The sequence below is a fragment of the Scardinius erythrophthalmus genome, assembly GCF_964197995.2.
Source record: "Scardinius erythrophthalmus genome assembly, chromosome: 15".
Lineage (NCBI taxonomy): Eukaryota > Metazoa > Chordata > Actinopteri > Cypriniformes > Leuciscidae > Scardinius > Scardinius erythrophthalmus.
The window spans coordinates 18,381,758-18,408,884 of NC_138235.1; the positions used below are offsets into that span (position 1 = coordinate 18,381,758).

The 27,127-nt window shown below is 43.1% G+C and overlaps 1 protein-coding gene across 7 annotated transcripts in view; it reads right to left on the bottom strand.

Annotated features, from left to right (window-relative positions):
• Positions 1-26,718, bottom strand: part of chl1a (cell adhesion molecule L1-like a) — an 81,717-nt gene extending 54,999 nt beyond the window's left edge. For 6 of the 7 annotated variants that reach the window (XM_081387362.1, XM_081387361.1, XM_081387360.1 and 3 more), the window contains exon 1: positions 26,606-26,718. The gene's annotated coding sequence lies outside the window, so the exon portion shown is untranslated. Of the gene's footprint in view, positions 1-20,425; positions 20,514-26,605 lie in introns of those variants that run through there. The other variant, XM_081387363.1, reaches the window with a different exon arrangement.
• Positions 26,719-27,127: the final 409 nt, after the last annotated feature.

The following is a 27,127-nucleotide window of genomic DNA, read 5'->3' on the forward strand; positions in this document are numbered from 1 at the left end:
AAGCCACAGCCTGTCAATCAAATTCACTCAAGACTCAAGAGTTTAAACCAGATACATCTCCAACATGGAAGAGAATGATTAATTCAGTACATAAATTATTTGAATATGCATGCAACTCTAACTATGGAATGGTTCTCCCACCCCCCAATAAAAGCAAAAAAAAAAACATTCTACACCATTTTTTCCTGTGTATTTTAATGATTTCTGCTCTAATTAAAGGAAAGTTTCTTTAATGAATTGGTATATTTAAACATTTAGAATCCAACATGATTTGACTAAATCATTAAAAATTAAATATTAAAATCAGCATTCTTTTTCTCGCTGTAGAATATAACTAGTTATTTTCTAAAATAATTGTGTTTTTTATGCAAAAGTATAATTCTATATAATTCTATAAACACTTACAAATGAATTAATAACTGCAATAATATAGCTAACTGATGCTACATTATCTATAAAAGTCCCAAAGAGGAATTGTCAGTTTCATTGTGGTTCAGAATTGTCAAATTAATTGTTAACCAATTATACGCACTCAATAAACAGTAACTTCCAGAAAAACCTTGGAAAAAATACCATGTCTTCAAAAATAAATCTAATGACTGAAAAATAGCATATTGTTGGCTACTGCCCTTGTAACATAATTTCTTGTAGATTCTCTGAATAACATGAAAGAGAAGGAAAATTATCAGTTTCCATCAGGGTTGGCTTGTGGATTTTAAAATAGAGGAGACACACAAACTGTAGCGGTCTGGGGATTTTTTTTAAATAATTATTAAATGCTTTAAAATGGCTTTTTTGGTCACTTTTATATATATAAAAAAAAAAAAAAAAAAAAAAACGCATACAGCTAGAAAATATAATTCACCTAGCCTATCCATCCTTCTCTCCTTTTAAATGTTCGTGTTAAAATAACGATGGAGGCAAAAGTCTCCAGTTATGGATTTGCCTCTATCCCTCAAACTCAATTCGGTACGTTCGGTGGAGGAGCAGCGGTGGTTCCAACATCAGTAATATTTTATGGTGTTACAATAAAGAAATTCACATTCTGAGGCATGAAAATTAAATTGAATTAACTTTAACTTTAATTAAAATTAAATAGTCCTTCTCCCATTTTCCATCTCAGAATTTTGGGAAGGCTGTCCCTCCCTTGCCTCCCCTGACGAGCTGTCATTGGTTGCCATTTGGCAGTTAAATGCTGATTAATTACAAAAGTAGTGACATCTCTACAATAACATAGCAACTACTAAAAAATATAACCTTGAAGACCATAAAAAATAGAGCTGCATTTTCTTGTCTGTGCCAAATGCATTTAGGCACCTGTTTAACAGGGGCCACTAGGTCCAGTCTATGTCAGGGCCTTGTTGGCCACTGTTAGCTTGTAGGCTGCCTGCACTAATGGCTCTCTGTGTGAGGAATTACACCATGCCATGACATGGGAACTCCTTGAAAATGTGTCGGGAACCAGCCGCATTAGCATTTTGGAGACGCATGAATGAGTGTGTTTGTTCTAGTCTGTGAGGTTTGCTGAAAGACCCCATTAACAGCAGGTCTAGAAGGACTGCAGTGTGTCAGGTCAGACCGAAAGTGAACAGAGAGAGGGGGAGAGAAAAGAAAGAAAAGAAAGCAAGATGAACAGAGAAGGAGAAGCTGATAAAGGTGTCAAGTTAAGATAATCACTTAAAATAGAGTCATAAAAGTCAGTAGAGTATTTTAACCCATCTATTAAAGTGATAAAATGATACTCACATGAGATGAAGACACAGAATATATCAGCCTTCTAGAAATAGTTGTTTATTCTGCATGCAGAGGGTCGCCCCCTCATGGGTGCTACCATATTGAGATAAAATGACCAATCATTTTCATGCAATTGTCTAACTTACTAATAACTAATTTTGTCACAATTTGTTCTTGATGTCCATTATATGGATGTGTGCATTATGAGATGGAGAAAAACATAGATAAAAAGGAGCAAAACACAAGATAAACAAACAGCTTCATTGTGAAAAGGAGGCAGTTAATTAACAAACTTCATGCATCCAGGACACTAGGGGCCCTATTTTAACGATCTGAAACGCAAGTGTCAAGCGCAAAGCGCAAGTAACTTTGTGGGCGGGTCTTGGGCGCTGTTGCTATTTTCCCGGCGGGATAAATGACTCTTGCGCCTGGCGCAAAACTAAAAGGGGTTGGTCTGAAGTAGCTTCATTATTCATAGGTGTGGTTTGGGCGTAACGTGAAATAAACCAATCAGAGCGTCATCTCACATTCCCTTTAAGAGTAGACGCACTTTTTCCATAGCGGATTGCTATTGTAACGGCGGATTTGCCAGGCGCGCGCCAGGAGCGGTTCACAGCCGAGGAGACTGACATTCCCGCCAGGGCCGTAAAAGATAGAAGTTACATTGAAATGGAGAAACCCACCCAAATTAACTTCGGTTAAACAGGCGTATGATAATTTGGGTAAATGTGTAAGCTAGATGTATGCTTTTATAATAAATTGTCTATCTATCTATCTATCTATCTATCTATCTATCTATCGTAATAATGTATGATTTGCAAAAATGAAAACTGCTGCTTCTGTGTAGATAAGAGAATCAAAGTGTATGCGCGTTGTGAACGCTACATTGATTATGGCCAAGCATGCGCCCTTAAAATAGCATATGAACAACATGCGCAACGCGCCACTGACTTTAAACTATTTTTTCCTGGTTAGTGGTGCAATTGTTTTCTAAACCTGCAAAATAGCATGAAGGAACGTTTGCGCCGGAACACGCCTCCTTTTTGCGCTGAACCGCCCTGGGGAGCGCAAGTGTATTTCCTAGTTTACCGACGTGCTTCTGTGGAGGGCTTTGCACGGGTGCAAAATAGGAATGATACATGCGTCGGTGTACAAAGTCAATTGCGCTGGGTGCAAGATAGGGCCCTAGGTGTCAGTATAAACTTCAAGACCACTGGGATGAAGAAAAGCAAGCAAAATATAGGCAAAAACGTATTGAGTGCACCTTTAATTTTCGAAGATAATTTAAAAAAAAACAAAGCATTAACTATATAATGAAGGACACTATTGATTTAAAGGACTTCAAAGAACAAATTCACAAAATGTGCTGTCAAATGCTGAGATAAGGAGCTTTGCAGAATACCTTGAGTGGGTGCTGGTGAGATGTGGATCCCCCTATACTGTCTGCGCTGCAGAGAAAGACGTCACCAGCCCCACTCCGGACCCAGATCCCAGCCAGCCATCCAACACACCCATCATGGACATTCTGCCAGAGCCCGCCGCAGACACAAGAGCCTAAGCACAGCATCACCCCAGAGCCTGAGCCCAACAGTATGTCTGACCAGGTGCGTGAGCTGTGCCAGTGGGTGTCCTCATGGATTTCAAGGGAATAGAATGGAGCCCCAACCACACTCCCACCGCTGAGGGTGAGCTACATCTGGTCTCTGGGAATTATTTTGAGGATATGGAAGAGGATGTTTGCATGGATCTCCTGCCCCAGCTGGTTCCACCCAGCTCAAAGTCTCCTGTGCCACCGCTGGTTCCACCCAGCTCAAAGACTCCTGTGCCCCCGCTGGTTCCACCCAGCTCAAAGTCTCCTGTGCCCACACTGGTTCCACCCAGCTCAAAGTCTCCTGTGCCCACACTGGTTCCACCCAGCTCAAAGTCTCCTGTGCCCACACTGGTTCCACCCAGCTCAAAGTCTCCTGTGCCCCCGCTGGTTCCACCCAGCTCAAAGTCTCCTGTGCCCCCGCTGGTTCCACCCAGCTCAAAGTCTCCTGTGCCCCCACTGGTTCCACCCATCTCAAAGTCTCCTGTGCCCCCGATGGTTCCACCCAGCTCAAAGTCTCCTGTGCCCACACTGGTTCCACCCAGCTCAAAGTCTCCTGTGCCCACACTGGTTCCGCCCAGCTCAAAGTCTCCTGTGCCCCCGCTGGTTCCACCCAGCTCAAAGTCTCCTGTGCCCCCGCTGGTTCCACCCAGCCTCCAGGACCATCGGTGTCGCCCGGTCCCATGTGCTCTCTTTCTGCGCCCAAGCTCCACTTCCTTTGGCTATCTCCGTCATTCGTAGTCCCCCTGGTGTCAACTGCCAAATCACTACCATGGCTCCTCCCTCCACTCCGCCATGGGCCTTCATCCTGGCTGTAGTCCGGGTCCTCGCCTGGTACCTCCTGCTCTTGGCTCCTCCCTCCCTCCACTCCCCCATTGAATGTTCTGCCTGCACCTGACAGATTACGCTCCTCTCCTGTTCCACGTCCTCCTCCAGAGCACCCTCCTTCCCTCAATTTGACTGCTACAACATGAGGACACGCCTTCCTGGAGGGGAACTGTGCTGTAACGTGTTCTTTTATGGTTTAATTCTAGTTTCTGTTTCCTTTGTTCTCATTTTCCCGCCACCAGTTTGCTTTTTATGGTTACTGATTTGAATTGCAGACCTGTTTCAGTTTCTGTTGATTACTTTCGTCTGTAGGTTAAACATAGTTATTTTGCTAAACTTTCTCTTATTATCTGTGTGTTCTTTAGTTGGATTTTTTTTTTAATAAAGACTGTTTTTGTTATTGTCCATTGTATTCTCTCAACTTCATTGCCATCTAGACAAAAGGGGAATAACTTAATAATAATTTAATAATTGTGTTTTGTAATATAAACACACTGACCATGTAACATACTGCAGTGAATTATAAACAGTAGAGAGTGTCATTCTTGTTTTGTATGTTTTTAAATTGCAAAAGAAAATATTTTAATGCTACCTGTAGTTGATGTTTTTTTAGGCCATTGTTTTAATCATGATAAAGTATGCTTGTTGGATGACCATTTTTTTTGCAAGTGTTATTTTTTTTTTGCTTTTCCTTTGCATGGTACGGCTTGGTACGGCTCACTTTTTGGTGCTTTTCCACTGCCTGGCATGGCTCCATAATGCTCGGTATGGCTCACTTATATAGTACAACCTCGGTTGAGGTTCCAAGCGAGCCGTGCCGATACTAAAATGTGACATGTAAACACCGCAGATCACAGATTGGTCAAAGAGAATCGTCACTACCAGCATCATTGGATTTGCAACACGAGACACCAAACCCACTAGAACGTCTCGGTTACGTATGGTAACCCTCGTTCCCTGAGTCCAGGGAACGGAGACGCCTCGTCGGGGGAGTTCCCCTGACGAATTGGGATCACGCCAGGGATCCAACCACCTTCGAGAGAGTTAACAACGAGCCAATGAAAGAGAAACTGAATTGGCATGCAATATTTGCATTCCGCGGCCCGCCTACCAGCGCGGGTATAAAAGGCGGAAGTAAACATTGCGCAATGCTTTTCGCTGAGGAGCCGAACAGTGTCCAGTCCTCCGCGAAGGTACAGCAACATGGCGACGGGACGAGGCGTCTCCGTTCCCTGGACTCAGGGAACGAGGGTTACCATACGTAACCGAGATGTTCCCTTTCGTCAGCAGGGAACTCCGACGCCTCGTCGGGGGAGTTCCCCTGACGAATTGGGATCCCTACCAAAACGCCATAGTGCTGGCCCCTTCCAGCGCCCAGCTAAGCTACCCTGCAGCAGTTTCCAGAAAATTTTGCGGGAGCTAGCTAGGGAATCACACTGCTGTTCCGCAAGACCCAATCAGTGGATATTGGATAACACTGGGAAAGCGTGCCCGACCCCAAGGATATAATAGGGGGGAACGCTGCGGAAGCTGAGGCAGCCTAGAGGAAGGCCCTCAAATACACACATGTACTAACCACGTAGGGTAGTGAAACATATGGAAACCCTTGAAGGTAGTCCCAGTCCAGAGGAGTGAGGAGTGTACTCAACAGGGATGACAGAATGTGTCTGTCAAGGGGAAGACACGGCTGCAATGCACGTGGCAATAATGGGTCGCCGCAGGGACCACTGGAAAGAACACCCAGTCTACTAGCAACTCCTTACTGAAGGTAGCAGACCTGGTGCCGGGCGGTCCGCAACGCCTGGCACCGGAGGGGTGATGGAGGAACTCACGAGGTTAGCCGTTTGTTGGGTAACCAACGGAGCATAAAGACGCACGTATCCGCTCACGGAATGGCGTCGCAAGCCGACACACCTATTCCCTCTAATTACTGGCCGTAGCGAGTACTCGGGAGGAAACCGGTTCCACACGTAGGCTATAAAACCTAGCGAACGTGTTCGGTGTCGCCCAGCCCGCAGCTCTACAAATGTCTGTTAGCGAGGCGCCTTGTGCCAGAGCCCAGGAAGCGGCAACACTCCTAGTGGAGTGAGCCCGCAACCTAGGTGGGCATGGCTCACCCTGGGACTCATAAGCCCTGGTGATAGCATCCACTAGCCAGTGGGCTAACCTCTGCTTGGAGACAGCCTTCCCCTTCTGCTGGCCTCCGTAACAAACAAAGAGCTGATCTGAGGTCCTAAAGCTTTGTGTTCTGTCTATATAAACCCGGAGGGCCCGGACGGGACAGAGAAAAGCTAGGGCTGGGTCTGCCTCCTCCTGGGGCAGCGCTTGCAGGTTCACTACCTGGTCCGCGAAGGGAGTGGTAGGAACCTTGGGCACATATCCGAGCCTGGGTCTCAATATGACCTGAGAAAGGCCAGGCCCGAACTCTAGGCACGATTCGTCGACCGAAAATGCCTGCAGATCCCCTACCCTCTTGAAGGAAGCCAATGCTAACAGGAGCGCTGTCTTAATGGACAGGATATTAAGCTCGACTGACAGCAAAGGCTCAAAAGGAGGACTTTGAAGTGCTCTAAGCACTAAAGTTAAGTCCCAAGAGGGTACAGGGTGCAAGTTGCGAGGTGGATTTAGCCTCCTAGCACCCTTGAGGAATCTGATGACCAGGTCGTGCTTCCCCACGGACTTACCTTCAACTACATCGTGATGTGCGGCTATTGCGGCCACATACACTTTAAGGGTGGAGGGAGACAGCCTTCGCTCCAACCCTTGTTGTAGGAAGGAGAGCACGACTCTGATCGGGCAAGTTCGTGGGTTCTCCCCGTGGGAAGAACACCAGCCGACGAACAGGTTCCACTTCAGAGCATAGAGGCGCCTCGTAGAGGGGGCTCTAGCTGAAGAGATGGTATCTACCACTGCCTGTGGCAGGCCATCTAGAACCTCCGCGTCCCGTCCAGGGACCAGACATGGAGTTTCCAGAGGTCTGGACGCGGGTGCCATAGAGTGCCCCGTCTCTGAGAGAGAAGGTCTTTCCTCAGAGGAACCGGCCAGGGAGGGGCTGTCGCAAGGAGCATGAGTTCTGGGAACCAAGTCCGGGTTGGCCAATACGGGGCCACCAAAAGGACCTGCTCCTCGTCCTCCCTGACCTTGCACAGTGTCTGTGCAAGAAGGCTCACTGGGGGGAACGCATATTTGCGTAAGTCCCGGGGCCAGCTGTGTGCCAGGGCATCCGTGCCGAGAGTTCCCTCGGTCAGGGAGTAATACCACTGGCAATGGGTCGTGTCCGGAGAGGCAAACAGGTCTACCTGTGCGGCTCCGAAGATTCGCCAAATCAGCTGGACTGCCTGGGGATGGAGTCGCCACTCTCCCGGAAGGGGAGGCTGACGTGAAAGCTCGTCGGCCACATAATTGAACTCCCCTGGGACATGAATGGCACGAAGCGACCTCAGATGCTTCTGACTCCATAGGAGGAGGTGGGAGGCGAGTCGCGACATACGACGGGAGCGCAGACCACCTTGTCGGTTGATGTACGCAACGGTCGCAGTGCTGTCCGTACGGACCAGTACATGCTTGTGTCTGAGAAACCCCTTGAGGCGACACAAGGCCAAGCGTACTGCTTGCAACTCTAGGCAATTGATGTGCCAATGCAGCTGGGGCCCCGTCCACAGACCCGAGACTGCATGCCCTTTGTACGTGGCCCCCCAACCCTTGGCAGAAGCATCTGTGAACACCACAGCATGCCTGGAAACCTGGACTAGGGGCACTCCGGCCCGTAGAAACGCAGGATCCGACCAAGGGGAGAAGGTTTGGCAAAAGTGCGGGGTGACTTTGACCCGGAACGTGCCGCTCTGCCACGCCCACCTCGGGACTCGGTCGTGAAGCCAGTGCTGGAGCGGTCTCATATGCAACAAGCCGAGCGGCGTTACTGCGGCTGCGGCTGCCATATGCCCCAGGAGCCTCTGAAACTGTTTCAGTGGGACCGCTGTCCTGCCTCGAAAGGACTTGAGACAGGTGAGCACTGACTGGACGCGCTCCTCTGTGAGGCGCGCCGTCTGAGCGACTGAGTCCAGTTCCATACCGAGATAAGAGATCCTCTGCACGGGGCAGAGTTTGCTCTTCTCCCAGTTGACCTGAAGCCCCAACTGACTGAGGTGACGGAGCACCATGTCCCTGTGATCGCACAACACATCTCGCGAGTGAGCCAGAATGAGCCAGTCGTCGAGATAGTTGAGAATGCGAACGCCTTGTTCTCTCATGGGAACAATGGCCGCCTCCGCGACTTTCGTGAAGACACGGGGCGACAGGGCCAGCCCGAAGGGTAGGACCTTGTACTGATATGCTCGACCCTCGAAAGCAAACCGAAGAAATGGTCTGTGTCGAGGAAGAATCGAGACATGAAAGTACGCGTCCTTCAGGTCGATCGCTGCAAACCAATCCTGGGGACGGATGCACTCGAAAATGCGTTTCTGTGTGAGCATCTTGAACGGGAGCTTGTGCAGGGCCCGATTCAATACTCGCAGATCCAGGATTGGTCGTAACCCACCGCCTTTCTTGGGTACAATGAAGTAAGGGCTGTAAAACCCTGACCTCATATCGGCTGGAGGGACCGGCTCGATCGCGTCCTTCGCCAGCAGGACGTCGATCTCTTTCCGCAAGACCGGAGCATCCACTAGACGCACACGGGTGAAGCGGATGCCCCTGAACTTGGGAGGCCGGCGTGCAAACTGAATTGCATAGCCGAGCCGGATGGTGCGGATGAGCCAGCGCGACGGACTCGGGAGCTCTAACCAGGCTCCGAGAAACCGCCGCAACGAGCCCACCCGCACGACCGGCGTACCCGCGGAGGGGCAGCGAGGTGGAGGGCAGGGACACGGCTCTGGTGGCATCGTAGCGGCCGAGAGCGGGGTCTGGGTGTGTAATTGGACAACACCTACCTGCCTCCACTGGGGGACAGACGGCAGAGAAGACCCGAGAGTGTTCTGCTGCGGGCTGTCGCCTGGCGAGGGAAGGGGAGGAGACGAGGAGCGAGGCCCACGGGCGGCTGCTGGTCTCCGAGCCTTCCCGCCCAGCGGCAGAGAGGAGTGGCGTGACCGAGGTGGCGCCACTGCTATCTGAGAGCTGGGGAGAGGGGACTGAGAGTGGCGAGACCCGAGGGTGGCGCACACTGTCGTCCCACTCTCTAACGGACGAGACCGCTTGTTCAGCAGCCTCATCCGTGAATGACCCAGAGGAGGAAGAAACTGCTCTTTTATTGAAATTGTGGGTACCACCGGGTGGTCGGTGGCGGAACAGAAACAGACACAAACAAAAGATTTTCCACCCGGCCCTCCTCCGGGGGAAGGAGGGGAGCAGAGGCCCCCTCCCGTAGAGCAGTTCCTCGGTCCTCTGGGTCGCCCGTCTCAGGAACGCCTCTTTCCTTTCGCCTTCTTGGGGGGTGGAGGCGGCTGAGCGGGCGGGGGAGCCCCCCTACGACCGGCGCCCCGCCTCCTGGAGTTGGACTGCTGTCCAGAAGGAGGAGCAGAGGCGGCCGCAGGAGGGCGCCCTCGGCGACGAGCAGCCCGAGGTTCTTCGGCCACAGGAGACGGACCAGCAGCAGTCCGTTTCCTGGGCAGGACATGCCGAAGCGCCTCAGACTGCTTTTGGGCGGCGGAGAACTCTTGGGCGAAGTCCCCCACCGAGTCGCCGAAAAGGCCCCCTCGGGATATGGGAGCATTCAGAAATCTGGATTTCTCTGAATCCCGCATATCCGCGAGGGTAAGCCAGAGGTGGCGCTCCTGGACCACCAAAGTGGACATCGCCCGACCCAGAGAACGTGCGGTGACTTTCGTCGCCCGGAGGGCGAAGTCCGTCGCCACACGCAGCTCCTGCAGCACCCCTGGGTCGGGACCACCTTGCTGCATGTCATGAAGCGCCTTAGCCTGGTGGACCTGAAGCAACGCCATGGCATGCAGGGCGGAAGCGGCTTCTCCACACGCCGTGTAGGCCTTCTCGGTTAGACCAGAGGAGAACCTACAGGCGCGGGAGGGGAGTGAAGGGGCACCCCGCCAAGTGGAAGCGGCTTTCGGACACAGCTGCATCGCTACTGACCGCTCCACCGGGGGGATTCCCTCGTATCCCTTAACCGCTCCACCATCCAAAGTGGTGAGGGAGGAGGGGTGAGTTGATCTATGTCTGGCAGTTAGGGGTGCCATCCATGACCTCGTCACCTCTTCATGCACCTCCGGGAAGAAAGGGACCGGGGCGGGTCGCGCTGGTTCTCAGCGTCCCGCTCCGGTCCCTTTCTACACCAATCATCAAGCCGCGAAGGTTCGGGACACGGTGGGGGGTTCCACACGAGCCCGACATTCGCGGCCGCCCGGGCAAGCATAGCGGCCAGCTCAGGATCCGGCTCGGCCGCAGCCACCACACCCGAAGGGGGTAGACCCGCCGAGTCGTCACCTGAGGATGACCGCTCTCCCTCCGATGCAGCGATAGACATCGCATCTTCAGGTGGCGCCCCGAAGGAAACAACCGGAACCGCACGGGGCGGCACCAGCGGCTCCAACGGGGGCACCGATGGCAACGGCGCTACAGAGGAGTGGGAGCCTCGTGAGGATCTTTCACCTGGCGAGGTAGTCCGCACTGAAACCCTCATACGCTCACCAACAGCCACAGCCAAAGTAGTCGCCTGCTGAACTGAACCAGCCGACGAACTAGATCGGGTGTAGACTGAAGGGACACCCTCAGCAACTTTCTGCTGAAGGATTTGAAGTCTCGAGCGGAGCGTCGCCAGAGTCATGTTCCCACAATGAGAACATGACTCGTTCACAAACGCTGCCTCTGCGTGCGCTAAGCCCAAGCACGAGACGCAGTGTTTGTGACCATCACCCTGAGACAGAAGTCTACCGCATCCAGAAACACACGGGCGAGATGACATCTTTGTCACGTAGACAAAGAAGCAGGTCGCCCAAAACTCTTTTAGGAAAGAGAGAGAACCTCTCTTTCAGTGCCGAAGCACTCAGGGACCCACCGCGGCCACACACGGGGAAACTGCAAGCCCGTGTGGGCACTCAAATACCAGCCGTGAAAACGGCTTTTTTTTTTTTTTTTTTCACAGCTGGCAGAAGCGGCGATCACTGACGAGGCTGTCACACCGGCACCAGAGAGGACTCTTCCCGAAGAGACTCGTTGAAAACGCTTCACTTCTCAGGCGGAAAACAGCAGCACAAAGCAATCTGTTCGGCTCCGAGGCGATAAGCATTGCGCAATGTTTACTTCCGCCTTTTATACCCGCGCTGGTAGGCGGGCCGCGGAATGCAAATATTGCATGCCAATTCAGTTTCTCTTTCATTGGCTCGTTGTTAACTCTCTCGAAGGTGGTTGGATCCCTGGCGTGATCCCAATTCGTCAGGGGAACTCCCCCGACGAGGCGTCGGAGTTCCCTGCTGACGAAAGGGAAACAAACTTCTTCGTCTTGCACTGAAAAACTAGCCTGGCTCCGCCCTCCTATGTATTTCCGCTCAATTTTCATTTTCCTTCAGTACTCCGTCTGGGTTTTCGGCATATTCGTGGGTTCTCTCTGGCCAAATTTTTACCGGTCCAATAGGCCTATATCACGAAAAAATTGAAGACCGGAAGTACGTCTTTTAGTAGGGATACAGCTCTTCCGGTTAGCTCTTTACAATGGCGGAGTCCGATAGATACTGCTGGACCAAATCTCTCCGCAACCTGCCTGAAGTCACATATGACGATGTGATTCGGATGGTAAATAAACTCTCAAGTGGAATTACACCATGCCATGACATGGGAACTCCTTGAAAATGTGTCGGGAACCAGCCGCATTAGCATTTTGGAGACGCATGAATGAGTGTGTTTGTTCTAGTCTGTGAGGTTTGCTGTAAGACTCCATTAACAGCAGGTCTAGAAGGACTGCAGTGTGTCAGGTCAGACCGAAAGTTATGGCTGTCTACGTCCTGACGCAGAGCAACCCGGTACACTACAACAACAGCGCGGGCGTTCGCCAGTTAGGTAAACGTTTCTATGGTAACAGCAAGTTGGACCAATCAGCAGACGTTGCTGCTACGCTTAGGATTGTGGGTAGTGTAGTTTTTTTTTCATAAGATTGCGGATAAAACATGTTTTTCTTAAAACAAGGTTGATTTCATACGAACTTATAGCTTCTACAGGAGCAAAAACCTTCGTTTCACAACCTCGTAGCTCCTGGTCAGTCTACCTCGGATGGTTTAGACATTATGGCTGATAATATAAATCCTTATGGAGAAATACTGTTGACCGGAAGTTCTGAATCCCTACTACGCGTTCCGGAAGCAGGAAGTGTGACATAGGCCTATCAGCGAACAGAGGGAGTGACTGAGAACGATAACGTTGAGGTTGTGCGCTAGTTTGAGTTGTAGGGTTACTTCACGATCAAACGTTAGCGATTGGTTATGGCAGATCCAGAGTGGCTCTGGGCAGATCCAATAGTTTTAAACTTCAACAGAGTACCCGCCTTCAAGAAAGTTAACGCTTGTCAATGGAGAGTGTCCAGACTCTCTGTACAAATTAAATGTACGAGAGTCTGGTAGGACCAGGCAAGTGAAAAACATCCACATGCCGAGAATCAAGAACACCATTCCATCGATATGCTCCATTGCTTCTGTGTTGTGTGTCACGTTTACGTTGATGTCACGGCAGTAGAGACGGCGAAACTACAATGTTCAGTCTATAATCGCACCCACTTTGAAGCAAACTGCAGTGGAAAAGCAAACCGAGCCAAAGTAAAGGGAGTCGAGCCATGCCGAGTCGTGCCAAGCAGTGGAAAAGCACAATTATGGAAGTATGGGTTGATTTGTGACATGTAGGCCTACATGTATAAAGTGTTTTGGAAATGACCTGCTTTACCAAGTTAAAAGTTGGATAGAAGAACTGTTATTAATTTTGACCACCATGTCAGTACCAAGGCTATCTTCATGGCAAAAACAGAATAAACAACAAAAGTCATACAATTAACAAAAAGCTATTTAAGACATTTAAGGTTAATACTAGACAGAAATTCTAAAATGCATTCAGTTGATACTTTTTTTAAATGCATCAGTTAAACACATCTCTGAATAAAACCGTTGTCTATTTACATTAAAAACAGTGCAGTCCAGTAAAATATGTTTAACAGTAATTGTAGTTTGACAAAGGCATGATGGTGGTTCTTCGGCTTTTAATAAATAGCCATGTGTAAGACTTGTATGACCTAAACGGGCAACAACTTGATCATACCTAGATTTGAAATTAGTGAAATTAGAAAAAAAAAACCTTCTTATATTAGGATTTATATATGTAACTTATTTCAGTAGCATTCATCCCATTCCATCTGCGACATGTTATTAATATAAGCGTTTGTTACAGGTCTGAGATCAGAGGGTGGAATTTTACACTGAAATAAGTTGAGAGCCTCCTTTGCAGCGATGACTATTTTCTCATTACCAGATGAACCAATATTACCTGGAACCCAGCAGAGAAAGATTTTCCTTGCGTAAAAGATCTAATTAAGCTAATATAATTATAATTATGGGATGATCAGTCAACACAGATTCAAGTACCTGAAGCCAGGATTTTGAGTCAGTGAAGATTAAGAAATTTCGTTCTTGTCCATTTTCTATATTTTCCACAGCCAGGAGTAAAACACAAGCTTCAGCTAAAGAACTGTGTGAAGAGTTTTGAAAAAGTGACCTAAGTATTGAGAAATGTGTCCTATCGATTGTAAAAAAAAAAAAAAAAAAAATAATAATAATAATAAACTGTAAACAAAGACAATAACGGACAATTTGAGATAGAAACATAGGGCAATAAATACCAAAGTAAATGAGAAACCAAACAAGACATAGGTGAGGAGCATAATCAGTAAGAAACAATCAGAGAAGCAGGAACTGAACACATGCAAAACAAGGGAATACAAACTAAAAGTCCATGAAAACAGAAACTAAACCAAAACATGACAGACACTCTCAACTTTTTAGAATTCACTGCAGTTTGTTATATTGATCCATGTTTACATTACATACAGTTCAAAATTAAGTTTATCCTTTTGTATAATGAAATTGAATTTTTTTTGTTTTGTTTTTTTAGATTTGGAATATATTTCAATATGTTATTACTCTTCTCAATATTGTATTACCTAATGTAAAAAATTCTGTCTTATTCAGTTTTGTATTATGTTAGGTTTTGACTAATAGTTTTGAAAAGATCATGTAAAGATCAATGTGAAAATTGGCCTGCAGGTACATAGAGTTTTGGTGGAGGTTGTGAAAGATGTAGTTATTGAATGATAAATAATCCATAGACTGCTGTTTTGATCACAAAAGTGACCCAAGTATTGAAAAATTGGTCCTAGCAATTGTAAAAAAAATATATAAAAAAAATTTGATGATTGAAGCTTGAACATTTGCTCACCACTACACCTGGAATCTTCCTTTCATTAGAAACTTGCTTTTGAAGAAAAGCTCAGTGATAATTCTGCTCAGACAATGGAAGAATATGCGTTACACACTTCAACTCAAAAGGTATTTTATACCTTTGTCTCAAAATATACTCTGAACACACGAGTGAGTCGGCGTGTATCTGCACGCATTGTATATGCAAAGGGTGTGTGTCTGCGTGCGTGCATCAGGCTCTGTGGGAGAGAATGAGAGTGGTGAGTAATCAGAAATCCCTGAGGCTTTACAGCAGTGTTATCATTTTTGCCACATGTAACAGCTTGTTGAGGAAAACACCCAGCCCAGCAACCATATTCCCAAACAACATCCACACTTCACCTAAAGAGGACACTTAATCTTCAGAGAGGCAAGGACTGTGAAGAAATTAATCCACACTTATTGTGTAATGTAGTTCCCATAAATGCAGCGGTATGATTCAAAATCAAATATACAGAGTTTATTATTATAATTTTAAATCAAGAGATTTTTAAGTTATATTCAGTTTTTATTTATGAAGGTGATAAAAAGGTGTGTATTTAAGATGTGTAATCTTCTTTTAATGAGTAGCGGAACTATGAAAAGGCCCAATGTTTTGATAAGTCCGGTCTTTGTCTGCCTTCAGGATATATTTATTTCAATGACTGAAAATTTCAATGACTGAAAAGAGCTTTAGACATGAAGTTGTTTGTAACATTTTGTGGTACATGAATAGGAAAAGATGTATTGATCATTTGAAGTCGAATGAGTTGAACATCTGTTCTGAGTACTGTTCATGAGTTTCATGCATAGCATATTGAAATGTATTTGTCTAAATGTATAAGGTTTAATAAAATAACGGGAAATCTGACTGGATGTGCCATGTTCGAAGTCAAATAGACTACCATTCAGATTTAAAATAACTATTTTCTGCTTTAGCATATTGTAAAATGGAATTTTATCCTCTGAGGAATTTTCAGCATCATTACTCAAGTCTTCAGTGTCACATGATCCTTCAGAAATCATTCTAATGTTGATTTGCTTTTTACTTTTACTTTTTTATTGAAATCTTTTGCAGCGTTATAAATGTTTCACTGTTACTTCTGATCAATTGAATGCATATGGTCCTTTCTGAATAAAAGTATTCATTTTTATCTTTAAAAATAAAAAAACTTACCATATCTATGTTTGAACATCAGCTGAATTATACTTTAATGTGGCTGAAAAATGTATTTATTTGGCTTTGCATTATTCCGAAGAACAACACTTAACCATGGTAAAAACGCAGTAAACATGTCTTCTCCGGCTTCATTTTAGATGTGCACAAATTATGCTTGAAATTTTAAGCAATAGAACATGTAAAAACGTTTAATAACTGCCTCTGCTTATCCCAGAATTCGTCCTGTTATCCAACAGGAAAGTGAATATAGGTGTTGAGGGGCTGCGAGCGACACACACTTCAGGAGGTGCTAGTGAGATTAGATTGAGAAGAGGGACCCCAGAGAGGGGCCTCATTAGCATGTGAATCTTATTCAGCTTGATAGAAAAGAAACAGATCTGGGGAACAGACCCAAAATGATAAAAAAAAAAAGATTCATGAAAAAAAAAAAATCTAAGCAACATTTGGCTCCTTTCACACACTTTAACATCAATGCGGTGTTAAGCTTTCTTGATCTAATATAAACCATGTCACACCTCAAATAACCTGCACTAACCTGTAAAAACATCTCACAGTAGCAGCCATGTTCCTCATACTTTTCTTGTTCTGTGATGACTGACATTTGTGTTGCTCCCACTGGGCAATATGTGAGAAATAGCATCTGAATCCACAGTCTTTCATTTGAACCAGAGTGTGACTGTCAAATTATTGTTTCTGTACCCTCAATGGATTCGACTGAGTCATATGAATCACGCCAAAGATGAGAGGAGGAGGAGGAGGATGTATGAGGGACAAATGGAAAACGTATTTACTTCATGTTCCAGTGTAAGAGGAACATTGTCAATATGGGTAGGTGGGTGGCTGGGGAAAGGGGATTATTTTGAGACTGTCATGAGTGGCCTCAGAGGGAAGTGTGAGCGAGAAAGCTATATCGGGACACACAGTGAGAGCTCTGTTGAGCCGTGTGAGATGGGCTGAATTGGACTGAAGTACACTACAAGTGCCAGCAAACCATGTCTACAGTATGTGCACTTTGGAGGAATGTGAGCTATTGTGCCTGTCAATGGGGAGGACGTTTTTCAAGTGGGTTGCAAAGAGTGTATAGGACGTTGGGAGTGGGTGTCTTTTGTATGTGTGTGTATTTGTATATTGCGTGCATGTTTCGAGCCCAGATCGTTCTTGTCCTCTCGCTCAATGGGTGGCATCATTATAGAATATTGTTTCCTCTCCTCAGAAGTGCCATGGAAAGCCGCGGAAAGCATGCGAGATGGTAATTACATTAGCTGCGGTCAGCGGGAGAAGTCACGACCCCATTTCCATCAACTCACTTTGATGACAGAACATCAATGTAACACTTACTCCAAGGAGTTTGATAGTAAAAATGACTGTTGGTACACTGAAAGTGAAATCCAGGGTGATGTTATTAGTATTCGTAGGAGTTTGTATGTAACGTTTACATGGATAAACTGTGATTAGGCCATGATGATCGACGAGAACTGTTTTTTGAGCATCCCGACAAATTAAAACCAGTTCAAACTAGTCTTGAACTAGTCTAATGTTAGATATATCCCATATACAGTATTCGTCAGCCGCCATTTTTGCAATTACTAACATTGGTCGATTATCGATTAACAGAATAGTTTTATCTCCCAACACCCTGCCAAGTTCTACTGACAATGGATAGTAAACAAATGTGAAACTTTTTGTAAGTGTAATGTCAGTTTTCATTTAATTTCATCAGGTTTGTGTGCAAATCAAATTGTAATTACATTTTAATTATATAAATCAGCATTATATCAGCTGTCAGACACCCTGCTATCTAGGTATCACAACGCAGACTGATTAGAAAAATTTGACATTTGTGCAAAATTATATTATGTTGCTTCTTACACGATTCGTAACACATTCAAAGTGAAATGTACAGTGAGTAGCACTAAAAGCATGTCCAGTTTGATCTGAAACAGATAAATGTGAATCTGGCTACATTTTATTATGTTTGTTATTGTTGTTCTCCAAACGAATCACAGAAGTTCAGAAATGAATGCCCAGTGAGTGGCGCTAAAAGGTTAATACTGTGTGTCCCCCAAGGGTCCATATTGGGCCCCATGCTGTTTTCTCTATACATGTTGCCCTTGGGGTCCTTTTTCCAAAAACACAGCATTTCCTTCCATTGCTATGCGGATGATGTACACCTGTTTGCCTGTCAAAACAAATGACAAAGTCTCAATTCAGCCATTGCTCAATTGCCTGACAGATTTAAAAATATGGCTGGATCAGAACTTTTGCACTTTAAGCATTTTGGTCATCTATGGTTGTTTTTAAATGTGCTATATAAATAAACTTGAAACTTGAACTCTATCGCATTTGAAAATAGCGAACCACCTACACTAAACCCTACCCTAAATCTAACCGACAGTGTTAACAAAAGCAAATGTGAGATAAAAAAGCACATTTATTGTATGCAATCATGCTATTTTAGCTTGCTTCAAGTCTTTGATATTTATAGTGACACAAGTATCTCAGGACTCCAGATTACAAATGTAATGTTGTACCAAGTAAACTACCGAGCAAGTTTACTACGTCAGAAAAGTACAACTCTTTAGACACAAATACTTGAAAATACTTCTTGTGGATATATCAAGCTGCACAAGAAGGTTAGATATGAAGGAAGAATGCTGCAAAACCAGCCTTCAGAACGCCCAACAGTAGCTAAAACTATTATTGACATCCAGCATTCAAAACCAGAGATCTACAGAACATGCAGACCATACTAAGCAACTAAATACACCAGATCTCAAGATAATAACCACTTTTCACAAACGGTCTGGAAAGAGAGGCTCAATGATGATTCATATTCATATGAAGAATGAAAAATAGAGAACCTCTTTATTGTTAACGCTCACTGTCCTGGAGGGAAGAGTTCCCTAACAGGCCCCAGTGGACACAGAGCTCTGACTGTGAAGCCCACAGCAGGACACTGTCAGCACTATACACCAGACCTGTCTGAGAGAAAGCCGTATGTAAAAGCAAGATTTTGCTTGAAAATCCTAAAAAGACTCCGTCATTTTACTAACTTTGGAATACTAACAAGATGGAATACTTACATTGTCTGAAAATCCAATTCAAGCTAGGATTTTCGTTTGTTAATGCGTCATATGGGTCGACCGATAGTGGATTTTATTCATAACGATAACTATGGACCACACTGGCCGATAACCGATTAATCAACCAATATATATTTTTAAATAGATACTGAATGAAAACAAATATTCACTCTAAAAAATAATTCAGTGCCTTAGTAAACATCACAGTAATAATTAACTTTATGAACTTAATAAAGTCTCTGAATATCATTTACTTGATAGTTTGAGTTGAACATACCAAAATAATTGACTAAAAATCCAACAGTTAATTCTGTCTGAAATTAACAGTTATATTTAAGTTTTGTTTTTTTTTCACTAAAAGAATTTAGTATTCGACTAACCAATTATTTATTTAAAATACACTTAACATATTTGTGAAATTTCCATCAAAATTTGAGAATGGATAATTAAACTGATCTGTTTCAAGAACCACAAATATTACTTAATTCAAATCAATATTTTTAATGTTTAACACACTTAAGAAATTGAGTAAGTTTACTCAATTAAAACAATGCACCCCTCCCACAACATCTGACGTGACGACAACTTAGCATAGCCTACCTGTCAACATTTGGGTACCAACATTGGGGGGGGGGGGTTCAGTTCAACCACATGCGGTTTCATGTCATCTATACATTACACACCCCATCGCCAAATCATAGAAAAATTCAGTTAAGACAGTTGTATTTATCTTAACAATACACAACAAATCAATATAGCCTACAGAAAAACAGATTTCTAAAATAAGGTATAGGCCACAAATCTGTGAGTACAGTTTGCAAAACTGAACAGGTGATGTTGTGTAATATTCAGTTACTGTAAGAAACTGTTCCAGCGGATGGAGTTTACTGGTAGGCTACTGAATATTACACATCACCTGTGTATACTCCATTAACTGGAACAGATTTTCACTGGAACTGAATATCACATCCAAATATTGTTATGTAATCAATCAGCATATTGTTGTGTAACTTCACCAATTGGAACAGTATTTAACCATTTTTCACAGGAACCGAATATTACAAAACTATTGCGAAAGAACGATTTACAAAACAACGATTGCGAAAGCGTGCACGGATTATGAATTTGTTCACTGTTACCTTTTTTCTGTATAGGCCTAGTTCTATTTTGTTAATAAATTTTGCATTCTATTTTGGCTTTCTCAACTGTAGGCCTACGGTTTACAAATCTGAGCACAACTGTCACTTTTTCTCTGGTACTTTTGGCGTAGGATATTTATTTCCGTCAAGGTCAGGCTGCGATGTCAAATGTATTCCCAGGAATGAGTGATGCGCTTTCCGCTTTTAAAGTTTTATAAAATAAGTAAGATGTGGCTTGAATGGTTTAAAAGCATTAGCAAGAATAAAAGCGCATCATATAATGTAACGCCATGCAGCCAAAGGATGACAGAAAAAAACGGATGCTGCGTTAAGTCGCAGTTGCATTTCCGCTGTGAAATTCAGGTTTGTGTATGTTTAATTTTATCTATGAAATAATACTGTGCTTTAAATAATTTTTTTTTATGCAAAAGAACATACAGAGAGGCAATGTGACTCACCTAACACCGTGTCTTAACCAGACGCGATGCGATAAGATTCGACAATAGTTTGTTTGTCCACACTAGACGTGACGCGACTGCGAGATGCGTCAAAATCAATCAAAACCCACAGCCAAACAGAACAGTGTGTGGGCGGAGTCTCGCGGCAGGATATTGGATACATAATCAAATTCAGTTAATAAAAACAGTTAATATTACTCATAAATATTGTTTTTTAAATGTTTTCCCAATTATTTCTACTCAATTTTATTTGTTAATGTAGCCTACCAAATACAGTTACTCAGATCTAAAAAAAAAAAAAAAATGTTTACTTACATTTACTCAGTTCATACAGTGTATGCAACTGATTTAACTGCTTTGAATTTTAATCAATATTTTTAAGTGTAAAAATGTTTCACCAAAAAAATGTAGTAAATCATATAGTAAATTTTTTTAGAGTGTAACACATAAAATAATGCTGATAACAAAGGCATAAAAGCAAGTTGGTTATAAACTAATGTAAATAGATGGTAACAATCGTGACATTAAGTATTTGGGTTGGTGTTTTTGTCACACTGTTTTGACTGTTTGAGGTATTACTAAAATTAGCATCCTCTCAGCCTCGACGGCAAACATACTGCAGTTCTATCTCTGCCACTGCAGCATCTATTCAACAAATTAATTACTTTATTATGATATGAAAGCACATATGGTAGTGTACTGTATAACATACCATTTCATTGTCTGTTCTAAATCCGCACCTGAAGTGTCCCGCTCTGTGCAGCAGCAAAACAAAAGGTGTCAAAACAAACACCAAGGCTTCAGTGATAGTTTTTATTTCGCCTCTAGAGGCCGCTCTCTTCTCCCTTCTCAGCGCACTTGTAATGTGTAATGACAGCGGACCCTTCTCAGTCGCTCCAGCAACGGTCGCAACCCAGAAAAACTATCGGTATGGATTTTTGCTGAAAACCAATTGTTCCAGCGACTGCGATTACTGCGTTGTGATGGTGTAACTTCATGAACATTTAAAATTGTGTTCAAAACAATCTCACACTGAGCTAGTAAGCTTGTTCAGGCCCTGCTATATAGTACAAAAAGTATTACCTTCAATTAAAATTGATGTGGGTCATTATAAGCAACCACTTAACAACCACTATCCCCATTTATACAACCCTGAACTCCCTATTTCAAAATAATGTGCTAAAGACACGCACAACATCTTAGCAACTGCATAGCAAAGCCCTATAGAAACCTACACCACATTAGGACAATGGATGATGAGTTTTCAATTTTAGATTTTCTCTTCCAGTTTTGTTGCTATAAATAGGTTGGAGATGCTTAAGATCAGGGAAAAAGAAAAAGAAAGAAAAAAAAACCCTGAAACTAAAGAAAAGAGAGAAAATATTTATCAACATTCTCAAAGACTGTTAGGTCCATAATGAACAGCCTGCACTTGGAGACTGGCTAAATGTTAAATAGACATTAAGTGGGCACTCAGCCCTGGTGCCTCATGGGATTAACTCTGTGTTTACTGAGAAACAGTCTCCACTGCCCACTGACTTTTACAAAATCACCCCAAATCCATTCTCACGACAGCAGGAATCACATAAAGGAGTTTATCCCTAAGACGGTGGAGGAATCCAAACACAGACATTACCTAGGAGAAAATCTGCCGGTGGCGGCAGACGCACAGAGAAATGTGGAGTTTAGATAGATGTTGATAAATTGGATTACAGGTTTATATGGTTTTTATGTGCATCGAGGCAGTTGAATGGCTTCAGGACGTAATGATAGAGATTAATGATGACTGAACCCCACAATCCGAGTAGTTTCTTCACATTTTCGATGGATAAAGCACATTTTCTTTGAGAATTATTTTTCTCTGTAAGTGGGTTTATTGCTCTCTTGTCTTGAGGGATTTGTTCACCCAAAAATGAAAATTCAGTCAACATTTACTCGCCCTCATGTTGTTTCAAACCAGTTTATTTGTTCTGTTGAACACAAAATAATTCAATTTATTTTAAAGAATGTTGGTAATCAGACAATTGAAAGATGGCCATTGATTTCTATAGTATTTTTTTCCCTACTACGGTAGTAAATGGCAATCGTCAACTGTCTGGTTACCAACATTTTTCAAAATATCTTCTGTGTTCAGCAGAAGAAAGAAACTAATACAGGTTTGCAACATGAGAGTGAGTAAATGATGACAAAATTTTCATTTTTGGGTGAACTATCCCTTTTAATGTTTAAGTATAAACAAACTGGCTGTGCTTTTTTTTTTTAAAAAAATCTAATCTAATTGAATCTTTTATAACTTGAATTTGAAATTGGTTGAATTATTCTGATGAGTTAAATTAATGATCATATTTTTTAATGTGGATGTAACGCTTAGTTCAAGGAAGATGAAGATGGCGATTCAATAACATAAGATTTAATATAATTCTCAGCGTAAACAGCCAACATCCAAGACAGCATGCTAACACAAACAATACCAGACCACAACTGAATGACAAGGAGGAACTTAAATACACTGTGATGATGAGACAAAATAACGAACAGCTGTAATGATTAGTGTTAGTGTCCATGGATAACTGATGAGTGGCGGGAAACTAGAACAATGGAACACATGTGACTAACGAAAACAAACAGAACCTAATGGTGACAGTGGAACGCAAAAGGAAATTTGTTTTAAAAATGCCTCAGCTTTTCTTTTTTCTTTTTTGGCCCACTGATCTATACGACTAGATTGCTCAAGACATCATAAAAAGTGAAGCCACTGCGCCACCGTATCGGTTTTCCCATAGTATTCCCTGATATTCTATTGAATTAAATAGGAAATCATCAGATTTTTATGAGAAAACATTACCTAACGAGTCAGCGTTTTTATATTGGTCTCCCTGTACATTCTTACAATGTAAACATCCTAAACATTTAAATGGAATTTTCCCTGCTTATTAAAAGTTACATTCTTCATTACAGTTGCAAAAATCAGATCAGCTGACGGACGAGATACATCAGCATTTATATGATACAATGATTTATGAATACAGATAAGGCATTTGAGCTGACCTGTGGCTTTTTAACGGTTTCCAAGATTTCCAAGAGTCTGAAGTGGATGTTAGTCAACAAAAAGACATCAGGAAATAATATTCCCACTTCACAACTTACTCAGAGAAATGATGCTGACTGCATATGGATTTAAAGACATGAAGCTTTATTTCCAAGCATTTATACTGTCGCTCCAAACAATGATGCATGGTAAAACTTTTTAAATATAGTATAGTGCAATTTAGTAATAGAGGGCATGCATAGACGTCACTTTCCCGGCGGAACACACCCCTCTCAGCCGGACTGAGTGGCAAAAGAGCTGCTGCATGGCTGATTTAATAGGTGAAACTGTGAAAATGCCAGTAAAACGAACGATTATCAGTTTAAACTAAAGGTTGGACTCGATATAGAGTTCCTTACAACTTATCAAAGATCCAGTGATCCACAGATATTGACATGCAGCCAGGAATCCTGTTTCCTGACATTTATGTGCCTGATTTCAACGCCTGGGATATACATAGAGCAAATTTGCCTGTGAACGCTTTATATAAATACAATATAGGTAGGTTTAAATCCATGTGATCATCCATATCAATGTTATATATATCATCATATCGTCCAGCCCTAAAACTTGTATAGTTTTTTTGTCAGTGTATTTAAAAATTGTGCCAATTATGCATACACTCACCTAAAGGATTATTAGGAACACCTGTTCAATTTCTCATTAATGCAATTATCTAATCAACCAATCACATTGCTTCAATGCATTTAGGGGGGTGGTCCTGGTCAAGACAATCTCCTGAACTCCAAACTGAATGTCAGAATGCGAAAGAAAGGTGATTTAAGCAATTTTGAGCGTGGCATGGTTGTTGGTGCCAGACGGGCCGGTCTGAGTATTTCACAATCTTCTCAGTTACTGGGATTTTCACACACAACCATTTCTAGGGTTTACAAAGAATGGTGTGAAAAGGGAAAAACATCCAGTATGCGGCAGTCCTGTGGGCGAAAATGCCTTGTTGATGCTAGAGGTCGGAGGAGAATGGGCCGACTGATTCAAGCTGATAGAAGAGCAACTTTGACTGAAATAACCACTCGTTACAACCGAGGTATGCAGCAAAGCATTTGTGAAGCCACAACACGCACAACCCAATAGAGCATCTTTGGGATGTGGTGGAACGGGAGCTTCGTGCCCTGGATGTGCATCCCACAAATCTCCATCAACTGCAAGATGCTATCCTATCAATATGGGCCAACATTTCTAAAGAATGCTTTCAGCACCTTGTTGAATCAATGCCACGTAGAATTAAGGCAGTTCTGAAGGCGAAAGGGGGTCAAACACAGTATTAGTATGGTGTTCCTAATAATCCTTTAGGTGAGTGTATATTGCAATATTTTTACCCAAAATTCAGCATATTGACACAAAATGATAATTGCACATTCACGTTTCGCTACCTGGATTCCAGTTGTTTCTGAATTGCAGCAATCCATTTGCTTCTCTGTTCTGTAGATTTCGGCAGTCTGTAAAAATATACCTCAGATTTCTTGTCAAATCTATTTGCTCTTTCCCATTTTAGATGTGTTTTGTGTGTTTTTCGCGGCATTCACACTACAAACCAGTGCTGCCGCTCAGTCTTTTTGCCACTCAGTGGGTGTAACCGCAGTCACTCCAGGCGACGGTGACGTCACACGCATACCCTCTATAAGGTATTGTATGTATTGTAATAATTAATGCATATTCAAATCAATTTCTGATAAAAATCCCATATGTTCATGCTTAATATTTCCTGCATAATTACGTACATAAATAAATCTATTTCACGTTAGTTAAACGGTGTCGGTAGTGTGCCGTAGACACACCCATCATAACAATTTCTATATATCGATTATTCTGCTCAAAAAGACCATAAACATTACAGAAAATTTTCGAAGTATCAATTAATGTACATGCATATATCTGAAAAAAACGATTCATGTGCGACTGATACGCTGCAAATCGGGTGATTTTAGGGCAATGTTTGTCTATAAGTCAATGATGCCCTCTGTTGGTAGAGAATCGTAAGATGGCCCCTGGAACACTTCCAGTGGCTTCAATGAGCCAATGAGCAATCCAGCCATTTACATAGATCATTTTTTTGGCCATTACTTGAAAGTTGTCCAGTGTTGTTTTGGACCCCATTGACTTTCATTGATAAAAAAGTTGAGACATTCTTCAAAATGTCTGAAGAAGAAAGTCAGACAGGTTCAGAAAAAAAGATGGGATTCCATTTTTCTCATCTCAAATCTCGTTTCATTCTCAAATGTTATTTAGTGGTTTGCTGTGCTGCATGCATAAAAAGAAGAACTGTTATATTTGTGGTGTTCATGTAAAGCTTGTGTCTGAAATTAGGGTCTCAGCAGGGTATTTGAGTGTCTCTGGATTTGCCAATTACCCGCTCCCAGTCAAGTTGGGTCACAATGAAAGAGGTTCGACCTATTTCTCTGTGAAAAGCTGCAGCAGCCTGAATAGACAGACTTCAGAGAACAAACTATAGCCCCTGCCCTGAGCGACCTCTTCTTTCTCGTGTGCCTGAGAAGAGCCCAAACGTACACAATACACATGCTTTGCTCCGCCATCCAGCCTGGTTAACACACTAAATAAAGTTAAATAAAATTATTCCACTATTTCACTGTATTATTGCAGATAATTATTGCAGAGAAGTAAAAGGCCAAAAACATGCCACCATTGGTAACTTGTAAATTATTTGCCTTGTGTTTAAAAAAAAAAAAAAAAGTATTTAATTATATTTCAATATTGCAGTATTATTTCAATATTATTATTCCAAATGTAACTGCTATTTCTGTACAGTTCTGTACAGTTGTTACCTTAAGGAGCTATTTCTGCCTTATCTAGCCTAAACTGGTAGCCTACAGAAATAAAGAAAAGACTGAGGTGTTTTGCAATCACTTCAAATAACTTTGTGCACTAGCATGATTCTTTTTGTAAAAGTAATTAATTAGGATTAACAAATGTGGTTTCTCGAGATATGATTTAACATGCCATTAGTTAACTCATTCCCATGTGTGATGGATGAGAGTTAGAGTGAGACACTTTGCAACAAATGACCACTTCTTTGCATTATTCATTCTCGCACCTGTTAAATAAACGTGCCTTACCTGATTTCAGTCGATGTTAAGCTCCAGCGGGCTCTTGTCACAAGAGATGAACAGGGTGACACCACGCAAACTTTTCCACACACTCCGTGAGTGAGCGCGTCACCCTCCTCCCTAATCAAGCGGTGAGCGCGCGCCACATCTACGTGCACTGGCAGGAACGCGAAATCACAAACTAGAACGCCCACTAACATGAGAATGAGGATTTTATTTCTATTCTAAAAAGGGAACACTTAAAACTTTAATTAGTGTCAATGCTTCACATATTACATGAAAATGCAATCACACACATGTAAGAGTTTAGCTGCTCGTATATAGGCTACTGTAATTCCAGGCATTACGGGAGGCATTTTCGCACAGGTGAATTTCACAGCTCATAACTGTTTCATTAACTTATAGCCTATATCGTTTATATAAATATATTTTTTTTATTATAGCCTATTAAATATATACATTTTTAAGACTGATTACAAAAATAAGAATAAAATAGCATAATCAAATGTGATGTAATGTGTCCAAATATGA